The sequence below is a fragment of the Megalopta genalis genome, unplaced genomic scaffold (assembly GCF_051020955.1).
Source record: "Megalopta genalis isolate 19385.01 unplaced genomic scaffold, iyMegGena1_principal scaffold0218, whole genome shotgun sequence".
Taxonomy (NCBI): domain Eukaryota; kingdom Metazoa; phylum Arthropoda; class Insecta; order Hymenoptera; family Halictidae; genus Megalopta; species Megalopta genalis.
This window is the reverse complement of record NW_027476287.1, coordinates 120,001-132,500: the sequence shown is the minus strand read 5'-3', so window position 1 is coordinate 132,500 and position 12,500 is coordinate 120,001.

Here is a 12,500-nt window from a genome sequence, read left to right as displayed (position 1 = left end):
CATTAGATTTCGTTCTAAATGCTTAATCCCTATGTAGAAACGTTAGTTAAGCAAGAATATCGTATTTTTAAAAAAATCTAATGATAGGATTTTTCAGAAAATTGAAAAAACCGTAAAATGTCAAGAGTAAAGTGCCCTTATTTTAAACAATGTATCGTTCTAAATGCTTAATCCCTATGTAAAAAAGTTATTTTAGCAGGAATATGTTATTGAAAAAAATTAGAAAAATTTATTTTAGCCGTAAATCGAAAATAATGGGGACACCGGAGCTGTTCGAAGCGCCGAGCGCGCCGCGTACGCCCGAATATTTTCAAAGTCCCAACGTACCGATCAAGAGTAAAGTACCATTTTCCTACATTAGGTTTCGTTCTAAATGCTTAATCCCTATGTAAAAACGTTAGTTAAGCAAGAATATCGTATTTTTAAAAAAATCTAATGATAGGATTTCCCAGAAAATTGAAAAAACCGAAAAATGTCAAGAGTAAAGTGCCATTTTCTGACATTAGATTTCGTTCTAAATGCTTAATCCCTATGTAGAAACGTTAGTTAAGCAAGAATATCGTATTTTTAAAAAAATCTAATGATAGGATTTTTCAGAAAATTGAAAAAACCGTAAAATGTCAAGAGTAAAGTGCCCTTACTTTAAACAATGTATCGTTCTAAATGCTTAATCCCTATGTAAAAAAGTTATTTAAGCAGGAATATGTTATTGAAAAAAATTAGAAAAATTTATTTTAGCCGTAAATCGAAAATAATGGATCGAGCGAATCGGTCGATTGCGCCGAGACGCGCTATGATGCAACAGACGAGCGATTGGAACGCCCGAATATTTTCAAAGTCCCAACGTACCGATCAAGAGTAAAGTACCATTTTCCTACATTAGATTTCGTTCTAAATGCTTAATCCCTATGTAAAAACGTTAGTTAAGCAAGAATATCGTATTTTTAAAAAAATCTAATGATAGGATTTTCCAGAAAATTGAAAAAACCGAAAAATGTCAAGAGTAAAGTGCCATTTTCTGACATTAGATTTCGTTCTAAATGCTTAATCCCTATGTAGAAACGTTAGTTAAGCAAGAATATCGTATTTTTAAAAAAATCTAATGATAGGATTTTTCAGAAAATTGAAAAAACCGTAAAATGTCAAGAGTAAAGTGCCCTTATTTTAAACAATGTATCGTTCTAAATGCTTAATCCCTATGTAAAAAAGTTATTTAAGCAGGAATATGTTATTGAAAAAAATTAGAAAAATTTATTTTAGCCGTAAATCGAAAATAATGGATCGAGCGAATCGGTCGATTGCGCCGAGACGCGCTATGATGCAACAGACGAGCGATTGGAACGCCCGAATATTTTCAAAGTCCCAACGTACCGATCAAGAGTAAAGTACCATTTTCCTACATTAGATTTCGTTCTAAATGCTTAATCCCTATGTAAAAACGTTAGTTAAGCAAGAATATCGTATTTTTAAAAAAATCTAATGATAGGATTTTCCAGAAAATTGAAAAAACCGAAAAATGTCAAGAGTAAAGTGCCATTTTCTGACATTAGATTTCGTTCTAAATGCTTAATCCCTATGTAGAAACGTTAGTTAAGCAAGAATATCGTATTTTTAAAAAAATCTAATGATAGGATTTTTCAGAAAATTGAAAAAACCGTAAAATGTCAAGAGTAAAGTGCCCTTATTTTAAACAATGTATCGTTCTAAATGCTTAATCCCTATGTAAAAAAGTTATTTAAGCAGGAATATGTTATTGAAAAAAATTAGAAAAATTTATTTTAGCCGTAAATCGAAAATAATGGATCGAGCGAATCGGTCGATTGCGCCGAGACGCGCTATGATGCAACAGACGAGCGATTGGAACGCCCGAATATTTTCAAAGTCCCAACGTACCGATCAAGAGTAAAGTACCATTTTCCTACATTAGGTTTCGTTCTAAATGCTTAATCCCTATGTAAAAACGTTAGTTAAGCAAGAATATCGTATTTTTAAAAAAATCTAATGATAGGATTTCCCAGAAAATTGAAAAAACCGAAAAATGTCAAGAGTAAAGTGCCATTTTCTGACATTAGATTTCGTTCTAAATGCTTAATCCCTATGTAGAAACGTTAGTTAAGCAAGAATATCGTATTTTTAAAAAAATCTAATGATAGGATTTTTCAGAAAATTGAAAAAACCGTAAAATGTCAAGAGTAAAGTGCCCTTATTTTAAACAATGTATCGTTCTAAATGCTTAATCCCTATGTAAAAAAGTTATTTTAGCAGGAATATGTTATTGAAAAAAATTAGAAAAATTTATTTTAGCCGTAAATCGAAAATAATGGGGACACCGGAGCTGTTCGAAGCGCCGAGCGCGCCGCGTACGCCCGAATATTTTCAAAGTCCCAACGTACCGATCAAGAGTAAAGTACCATTTTCCTACATTAGATTTCGTTCTAAATGCTTAATCCCTATGTAAAAACGTTAGTTAAGCAAGAATATCGTATTTTAAAAAAAATCTAATGATAGGATTTTCCAGAAAATTGAAAAAACCGAAAAATGTCAAGAGTAAAGTGCCATTTTCTGACATTAGATTTCGTTCTAAATGCTTAATCCCTATGTAGAAACGTTAGTTAAGCAAGATTATCGTATTTTTAAAAAAATCTAATGATAGGATTTTTCAGAAAATTGAAAAAACCGTAAAATGTCAAGAGTAAAGTGCCCTTACTTTAAACAATGTATCGTTCTAAATGCTTAATCCCTATGTAAAAAAGTTATTTAAGCAGGAATATGTTATTGAAAAAAATTAGAAAAATTTATTTTAGCCGTAAATCGAAAATAATGGATCGAGCGAATCGGTCGATTGCGCCGAGACGCGCTATGATGCAACAGACGAGCGATTGGAACGCCCGAATATTTTCAAAGTCCCAACGTACCGATCAAGAGTAAAGTACCATTTTCCTACATTAGATTTCGTTCTAAATGCTTAATCCCTATGTAAAAACGTTAGTTAAGCAAGAATATCGTATTTTTAAAAAAATCTAATGATAGGATTTTCCAGAAAATTGAAAAAACCGAAAAATGTCAAGAGTAAAGTGCCATTTTCTGACATTAGATTTCGTTCTAAATGCTTAATCCCTATGTAGAAACGTTAGTTAAGCAAGAATATCGTATTTTTAAAAAAATCTAATGATAGGATTTTTCAGAAAATTGAAAAAACCGTAAAATGTCAAGAGTAAAGTGCCCTTATTTTAAACAATGTATCGTTCTAAATGCTTAATCCCTATGTAAAAAAGTTATTTTAGCAGGAATATGTTATTGAAAAAAATTAGAAAAATTTATTTTAGCCGTAAATCGAAAATAATGGGGACACCGGAGCTGTTCGAAGCGCCGAGCGCGCCGCGTACGCCCGAATATTTTCAAAGTCCCAACGTACCGATCAAGAGTAAAGTACCATTTTCCTACATTAGATTTCGTTCTAAATGCTTAATCCCTATGTAAAAACGTTAGTTAAGCAAGAATATCGTATTTTAAAAAAAATCTAATGATAGGATTTTCCAGAAAATTGAAAAAACCGAAAAATGTCAAGAGTAAAGTGCCATTTTCTGACATTAGATTTCGTTCTAAATGCTTAATCCCTATGTAGAAACGTTAGTTAAGCAAGATTATCGTATTTTTAAAAAAATCTAATGATAGGATTTTTCAGAAAATTGAAAAAACCGTAAAATGTCAAGAGTAAAGTGCCCTTACTTTAAACAATGTATCGTTCTAAATGCTTAATCCCTATGTAAAAAAGTTATTTAAGCAGGAATATGTTATTGAAAAAAATTAGAAAAATTTATTTTAGCCGTAAATCGAAAATAATGGATCGAGCGAATCGGTCGATTGCGCCGAGACGCGCTATGATGCAACAGACGAGCGATTGGAACGCCCGAATATTTTCAAAGTCCCAACGTACCGATCAAGAGTAAAGTACCATTTTCCTACATTAGATTTCGTTCTAAATGCTTAATCCCTATGTAAAAACGTTAGTTAAGCAAGAATATCGTATTTTTAAAAAAATCTAATGATAGGATTTTCCAGAAAATTGAAAAAACCGAAAAATGTCAAGAGTAAAGTGCCATTTTCTGACATTAGATTTCGTTCTAAATGCTTAATCCCTATGTAGAAACGTTAGTTAAGCAAGAATATCGTATTTTTAAAAAAATCTAATGATAGGATTTTTCAGAAAATTGAAAAAACCGTAAAATGTCAAGAGTAAAGTGCCCTTATTTTAAACAATGTATCGTTCAAAAGTTATTTAAGCAGGAATATGTTATTGAAAAAAATTAGAAAAATTTATTTTAGCCGTAAATCGAAAATAATGGATCGAGCGAATCGGTCGATTGCGCCGAGACGCGCTATGATGCAACAGACGAGCGATTGGAACGCCCGAATATTTTCAAAGTCCCAACGTACCGATCAAGAGTAAAGTACCATTTTCCTACATTAGATTTCGTTCTAAATGCTTAATCCCTATGTAAAAACGTTAGTTAAGCAAGAATATCGTATTTTTAAAAAAATCTAATGATAGGATTTTCCAGAAAATTGAAAAAACCGAAAAATGTCAAGAGTAAAGTGCCATTTTCTGACATTAGATTTCGTTCTAAATGCTTAATCCCTATGTAGAAACGTTAGTTAAGCAAGATTATCGTATTTTTAAAAAAATCTAATGATAGGATTTTTCAGAAAATTGAAAAAACCGTAAAATGTCAAGAGTAAAGTGCCCTTACTTTAAACAATGTATCGTTCTAAATGCTTAATCCCTATGTAAAAAAGTTATTTAAGCAGGAATATGTTATTGAAAAAAATTAGAAAAATTTATTTTAGCCGTAAATCGAAAATAATGGATCGAGCGAATCGGTCGATTGCGCCGAGACGCGCTATGATGCAACAGACGAGCGATTGGAACGCCCGAATATTTTCAAAGTCCCAACGTACCGATCAAGAGTAAAGTACCATTTTCCTACATTAGATTTCGTTCTAAATGCTTAATCCCTATGTAAAAACGTTAGTTAAGCAAGAATATCGTATTTTTAAAAAAATCTAATGATAGGATTTTCCAGAAAATTGAAAAAACCGAAAAATGTCAAGAGTAAAGTGCCATTTTCTGACATTAGATTTCGTTCTAAATGCTTAATCCCTATGTAGAAACGTTAGCTAAGCAAGAATATCGTATTTTTAAAAAAATCTAATGATAGGATTTTTCAGAAAATTGAAAAAACCGTAAAATGTCAAGAGTAAAGTGCCCTTATTTTAAACAATGTATCGTTCTAAATGCTTAATCCCTATGTAAAAAAGTTATTTAAGCAGGAATATGTTATTGAAAGAAATTAGAAAAATTTATTTTAGCCGTAAATCGAAAATAATGGATCGAGCGAATCGGTCGATTGCGCCGAGACGCGCTATGATGCAACAGACGAGCGATTGGAACGCCCGAATATTTTCAAAGTCCCAACGTACCGATCAAGAGTAAAGTACCATTTTCCTACATTAGATTTCGTTCTAAATGCTTAATCCCTATGTAAAAACGTTAGTTAAGCAAGAATATCGTATTTTTAAAAAAATCTAATGATAGGATTTCCCAGAAAATTGAAAAAACCGAAAAATGTCAAGAGTAAAGTGCCATTTTCTGACATTAGATTTCGTTCTAAATGCTTAATCCCTATGTAGAAACGTTAGTTAAGCAAGAATATCGTATTTTTAAAAAAATCTAATGATAGGATTTTTCAGAAAATTGAAAAAACCGTAAAATGTCAAGAGTAAAGTGCCATTTTCTGACATTAGATTTCGTTCTAAATGCTTAATCCCTATGTAGAAACGTTAGTTAAGCAAGAATATCGTATTTTTAAAAAAATCTAATGATAGGATTTTTCAGAAAATTGAAAAAACCGTAAAATGTCAAGAGTAAAGTGCCCTTACTTTAAACAATGTATCGTTCTAAATGCTTAATCCCTATGTAAAAAAGTTATTTAAGCAGGAATATGTTATTGAAAAAAATTAGAAAAATTTATTTTAGCCGTAAATCGAAAATAATGGATCGAGCGAATCGGTCGATTGCGCCGAGACGCGCTATGATGCAACAGACGAGCGATTGGAACGCCCGAATATTTTCAAAGTCCCAACGTACCGATCAAGAGTAAAGTACCATTTTCCTACATTAGATTTCGTTCTAAATGCTTAATCCCTATGTAAAAACGTTAGTTAAGCAAGAATATCGTATTTTTAAAAAAATCTAATGATAGGATTTTCCAGAAAATTGAAAAAACCGAAAAATGTCAAGAGTAAAGTGCCATTTTCTGACATTAGATTTCGTTCTAAATGCTTAATCCCTATGTAGAAACGTTAGTTAAGCAAGAATATCGTATTTTTAAAAAAATCTAATGATAGGATTTTTCAGAAAATTGAAAAAACCGTAAAATGTCAAGAGTAAAGTGCCCTTATTTTAAACAATGTATCGTTCTAAATGCTTAATCCCTATGTAAAAAAGTTATTTTAGCAGGAATATGTTATTGAAAAAAATTAGAAAAATTTATTTTAGCCGTAAATCGAAAATAATGGGGACACCGGAGCTGTTCGAAGCGCCGAGCGCGCCGCGTACGCCCGAATATTTTCAAAGTCCCAACGTACCGATCAAGAGTAAAGTACCATTTTCCTACATTAGATTTCGTTCTAAATGCTTAATCCCTATGTAAAAACGTTAGTTAAGCAAGAATATCGTATTTTAAAAAAAATCTAATGATAGGATTTTCCAGAAAATTGAAAAAACCGAAAAATGTCAAGAGTAAAGTGCCATTTTCTGACATTAGATTTCGTTCTAAATGCTTAAACCCTATGTAGAAACGTTAGTTAAGCAAGATTATCGTATTTTTAAAAAAATCTAATGATAGGATTTTTCAGAAAATTGAAAAAACCGTAAAATGTCAAGAGTAAAGTGCCCTTACTTTAAACAATGTATCGTTCTAAATGCTTAATCCCTATGTAAAAAAGTTATTTAAGCAGGAATATGTTATTGAAAAAAATTAGAAAAATTTATTTTAGCCGTAAATCGAAAATAATGGATCGAGCGAATCGGTCGATTGCGCCGAGACGCGCTATGATGCAACAGACGAGCGATTGGAACGCCCGAATATTTTCAAAGTCCCAACGTACCGATCAAGAGTAAAGTACCATTTTCCTACATTAGATTTCGTTCTAAATGCTTAATCCCTATGTAAAAACGTTAGTTAAGCAAGAATATCGTATTTTTAAAAAAATCTAATGATAGGATTTCCCAGAAAATTGAAAAAACCGAAAAATGTCAAGAGTAAAGTGCCATTTTCTGACATTAGATTTCGTTCTAAATGCTTAATCCCTATGTAGAAACGTTAGTTAAGCAAGAATATCGTATTTTTAAAAAAATCTAATGATAGGATTTTTCAGAAAATTGAAAAAACCGTAAAATGTCAAGAGTAAAGTGCCCTTACTTTAAACAATGTATCGTTCTAAATGCTTAATCCCTATGTAAAAAAGTTATTTAAGCAGGAATATGTTATTGAAAAAAATTAGAAAAATTTATTTTAGCCGTAAATCGAAAATAATGGATCGAGCGAATCGGTCGATTGCGCCGAGACGCGCTATGATGCAACAGACGAGCGATTGGAACGCCCGAATATTTTCAAAGTCCCAACGTACCGATCAAGAGTAAAGTACCATTTTCCTACATTAGATTTCGTTCTAAATGCTTAATCCCTATGTAAAAACGTTAGTTAAGCAAGAATATCGTATTTTTAAAAAAATCTAATGATAGGATTTCCCAGAAAATTGAAAAAACCGAAAAATGTCAAGAGTAAAGTGCCATTTTCTGACATTAGATTTCGTTCTAAATGCTTAATCCCTATGTAGAAACGTTAGTTAAGCAAGAATATCGTATTTTTAAAAAAATCTAATGATAGGATTTTTCAGAAAATTGAAAAAACCGTAAAATGTCAAGAGTAAAGTGCCCTTATTTTAAACAATGTATCGTTCTAAATGCTTAATCCCTATGTAAAAAAGTTATTTTAGCAGGAATATGTTATTGAAAAAAATTAGAAAAATTTATTTTAGCCGTAAATCGAAAATAATGGGGACACCGGAGCTGTTCGAAGCGCCGAGCGCGCCGCGTACGCCCGAATATTTTCAAAGTCCCAACGTACCGATCAAGAGTAAAGTACCATTTTCCTACATTAGATTTCGTTCTAAATGCTTAATCCCTATGTAAAAACGTTAGTTAAGCAAGAATATCGTATTTTAAAAAAAATCTAATGATAGGATTTTCCAGAAAATTGAAAAAACCGAAAAATGTCAAGAGTAAAGTGCCATTTTCTGACATTAGATTTCGTTCTAAATGCTTAATCCCTATGTAGAAACGTTAGTTAAGCAAGAATATCGTATTTTTAAAAAAATCTAATGATAGGATTTTTCAGAAAATTGAAAAAACCGTAAAATGTCAAGAGTAAAGTGCCCTTACTTTAAACAATGTATCGTTCTAAATGCTTAATCCCTATGTAAAAAAGTTATTTAAGCAGGAATATGTTATTGAAAAAAATTAGAAAAATTTATTTTAGCCGTAAATCGAAAATAATGGATCGAGCGAATCGGTCGATTGCGCCGAGACGCGCTATGATGCAACAGACGAGCGATTGGAACGCCCGAATATTTTCAAAGTCCCAACGTACCGATCAAGAGTAAAGTACCATTTTCCTACATTAGATTTCGTTCTAAATGCTTAATCCCTATGTAAAAACGTTAGTTAAGCAAGAATATCGTATTTTTAAAAAAATCTAATGATAGGATTTCCCAGAAAATTGAAAAAACCGAAAAATGTCAAGAGTAAAGTGCCATTTTCTGACATTAGATTTCGTTCTAAATGCTTAATCCCTATGTAGAAACGTTAGTTAAGCAAGAATATCGTATTTTTAAAAAAATCTAATGATAGGATTTTTCAGAAAATTGAAAAAACCGTAAAATGTCAAGAGTAAAGTGCCCTTACTTTAAACAATGTATCGTTCTAAATGCTTAATCCCTATGTAAAAAAGTTATTTAAGCAGGAATATGTTATTGAAAAAAATTAGAAAAATTTATTTTAGCCGTAAATCGAAAATAATGGATCGAGCGAATCGGTCGATTGCGCCGAGACGCGCTATGATGCAACAGACGAGCGATTGGAACGCCCGAATATTTTCAAAGTCCCAACGTACCGATCAAGAGTAAAGTACCATTTTCCTACATTAGATTTCGTTCTAAATGCTTAATCCCTATGTAAAAACGTTAGTTAAGCAAGAATATCGTATTTTTAAAAAAATCTAATGATAGGATTTTCCAGAAAATTGAAAAAACCGAAAAATGTCAAGAGTAAAGTGCCATTTTCTGACATTAGATTTCGTTCTAAATGCTTAATCCCTATGTAGAAACGTTAGTTAAGCAAGAATATCGTATTTTTAAAAAAATCTAATGATAGGATTTTTCAGAAAATTGAAAAAACCGTAAAATGTCAAGAGTAAAGTGCCCTTATTTTAAACAATGTATCGTTCTAAATGCTTAATCCCTATGTAAAAAAGTTATTTTAGCAGGAATATGTTATTGAAAAAAATTAGAAAAATTTATTTTAGCCGTAAATCGAAAATAATGGGGACACCGGAGCTGTTCGAAGCGCCGAGCGCGCCGCGTACGCCCGAATATTTTCAAAGTCCCAACGTACCGATCAAGAGTAAAGTACCATTTTCCTACATTAGATTTCGTTCTAAATGCTTAATCCCTATGTAAAAACGTTAGTTAAGCAAGAATATCGTATTTTAAAAAAAATCTAATGATAGGATTTTCCAGAAAATTGAAAAAACCGAAAAATGTCAAGAGTAAAGTGCCATTTTCTGACATTAGATTTCGTTCTAAATGCTTAATCCCTATGTAGAAACGTTAGTTAAGCAAGATTATCGTATTTTTAAAAAAATCTAATGATAGGATTTTTCAGAAAATTGAAAAAACCGTAAAATGTCAAGAGTAAAGTGCCCTTACTTTAAACAATGTATCGTTCTAAATGCTTAATCCCTATGTAAAAAAGTTATTTAAGCAGGAATATGTTATTGAAAAAAATTAGAAAAATTTATTTTAGCCGTAAATCGAAAATAATGGATCGAGCGAATCGGTCGATTGCGCCGAGACGCGCTATGATGCAACAGACGAGCGATTGGAACGCCCGAATATTTTCAAAGTCCCAACGTACCGATCAAGAGTAAAGTACCATTTTCCTACATTAGGTTTCGTTCTAAATGCTTAATCCCTATGTAAAAACGTTAGTTAAGCAAGAATATCGTATTTTTAAAAAAATCTAATGATAGGATTTCCCAGAAAATTGAAAAAACCGAAAAATGTCAAGAGTAAAGTGCCATTTTCTGACATTAGATTTCGTTCTAAATGCTTAATCCCTATGTAGAAACGTTAGTTAAGCAAGAATATCGTATTTTTAAAAAAATCTAATGATAGGATTTATCAGAAAATTGAAAAAACCGTAAAATGTCAAGAGTAAAGTGCCCTTACTTTAAACAATGTATCGTTCTAAATGCTTAATCCCTATGTAAAAAAGTTATTTAAGCAGGAATATGTTATTGAAAGAAATTAGAAAAATTTATTTTAGCCGTAAATCGAAAATAATGGATCGAGCGAATCGGTCGATTGCGCCGAGACGCGCTATGATGCAACAGACGAGCGATTGGAACGCCCGAATATTTTCAAAGTCCCAACGTACCGATCAAGAGTAAAGTACCATTTTCCTACATTAGATTTCGTTCTAAATGCTTAATCCCTATGTAAAAACGTTAGTTAAGCAAGAATATCGTATTTTTAAAAAAATCTAATGATAGGATTTTCCAGAAAATTGAAAAAACCGAAAAATGTCAAGAGTAAAGTGCCATTTTCTGACATTAGATTTCGTTCTAAATGCTTAATCCCTATGTAGAAACGTTAGCTAAGCAAGAATATCGTATTTTTAAAAAAATCTAATGATAGGATTTTTCAGAAAATTGAAAAAACCGTAAAATGTCAAGAGTAAAGTGCCCTTATTTTAAACATTATATCGTTCTAAATGCTTAATCCCTATGTAAAAAAGTTATCTAAGCAAGAATATGTTATTGAATAAAATGAGAAAAATTTATTTTAGCCGTAAATCGAAAAAAAGACTGTTCGTTTCTCTGTCTCTCTCGCGCGATCGAAGTATTGATGTTTCCCGGCAAAGTAATGGGATATTAATTAAACTTTATACACGAAATTACTCGTTTTGATCCCCGCTACACAGCCGTATACTTTTTATAATTTTGTGGAATCGGGAACCTTGCAATATTTATCATAACGCGGATCGACTGTCTCTGTCTCTTTCTAGATCGGAAGAATCGATGTTTCCCGGCAAACTAATGGGAGTTTAATTAAACTTTATACACGAAATTACTCGTTTTGATCCCCGCTACACAGCCGTATACTTTTTATAATTTTGTGGAATCGGGAACCTTGAAATATTTAACATAACGCGGATCGACTGTCTCTGTCTCTTTCTAGATCGGAATAATCGATGTTTCCTGGCAAACTATTGGGAGTTTAATTAAACTTTATACATGAAATTACTCGTTTTGATCCCCGCTACACAGCCGTATACTTTTTATAATTTTATGGAATCGGTAACCTTGAAATATTTAACATAACGCGGATCGACTGTCTCTGTCTCTTTCTAGATCGGAATAATCGATGTTTCCCGGCAAACTATTGGGAGATTAATTAAACTTTATACATGAAATTACTCGTTTTGATCCCCGCTACACAGCCGTATACTTTTTATAATTTTGTGGAATCGGGAACCTTGAAATATTTAACATAACGCGGATCGTCTATCTCTGTCTCTTTCTAGATCGGAAGAATCGATGTTTCCCGGCAAACTAATGGGAGTTTAATTAAACTTTATACACGAAATTACTCGTTTTGATCCCCGCTACACAGCCGTATACTTTTTATAATTTTGTGGAATCGGGAACCTTGAAATATTTAACATAACGCGGATCGACTGTCTCTGTCTCTTTCTAGATCGGAATAATCGATGTTTCCCGGCAAACTATTGGGAGTTTAATTAAACTTTATACACGAAATTACTCGTTTTGATCCCCGCTACACAGCCGTATACTTTTTATAATTTTGTGGAATCGGGAACCTTGAAATATTTAACATAACGCGGATCGACTGTCTCTGTCTCTTTCTAGATCGGAATAATCGATGTTTCCCGGCAAACTATTGGGAGTTTAATTAAACTTTATACATGAAATTACTCGTTTTGATCCCCGCTACACAGCCGTATACTTTTTATAATTTTATGGAATCGGTAACCTTGAAATATTTAACATAACGCGGATCGACTGTCTCTGTCTCTTTCTAGATCGGAATAATCGATGTTTCCCGGCAAACTATTGGGAGATTAATTAAACTTT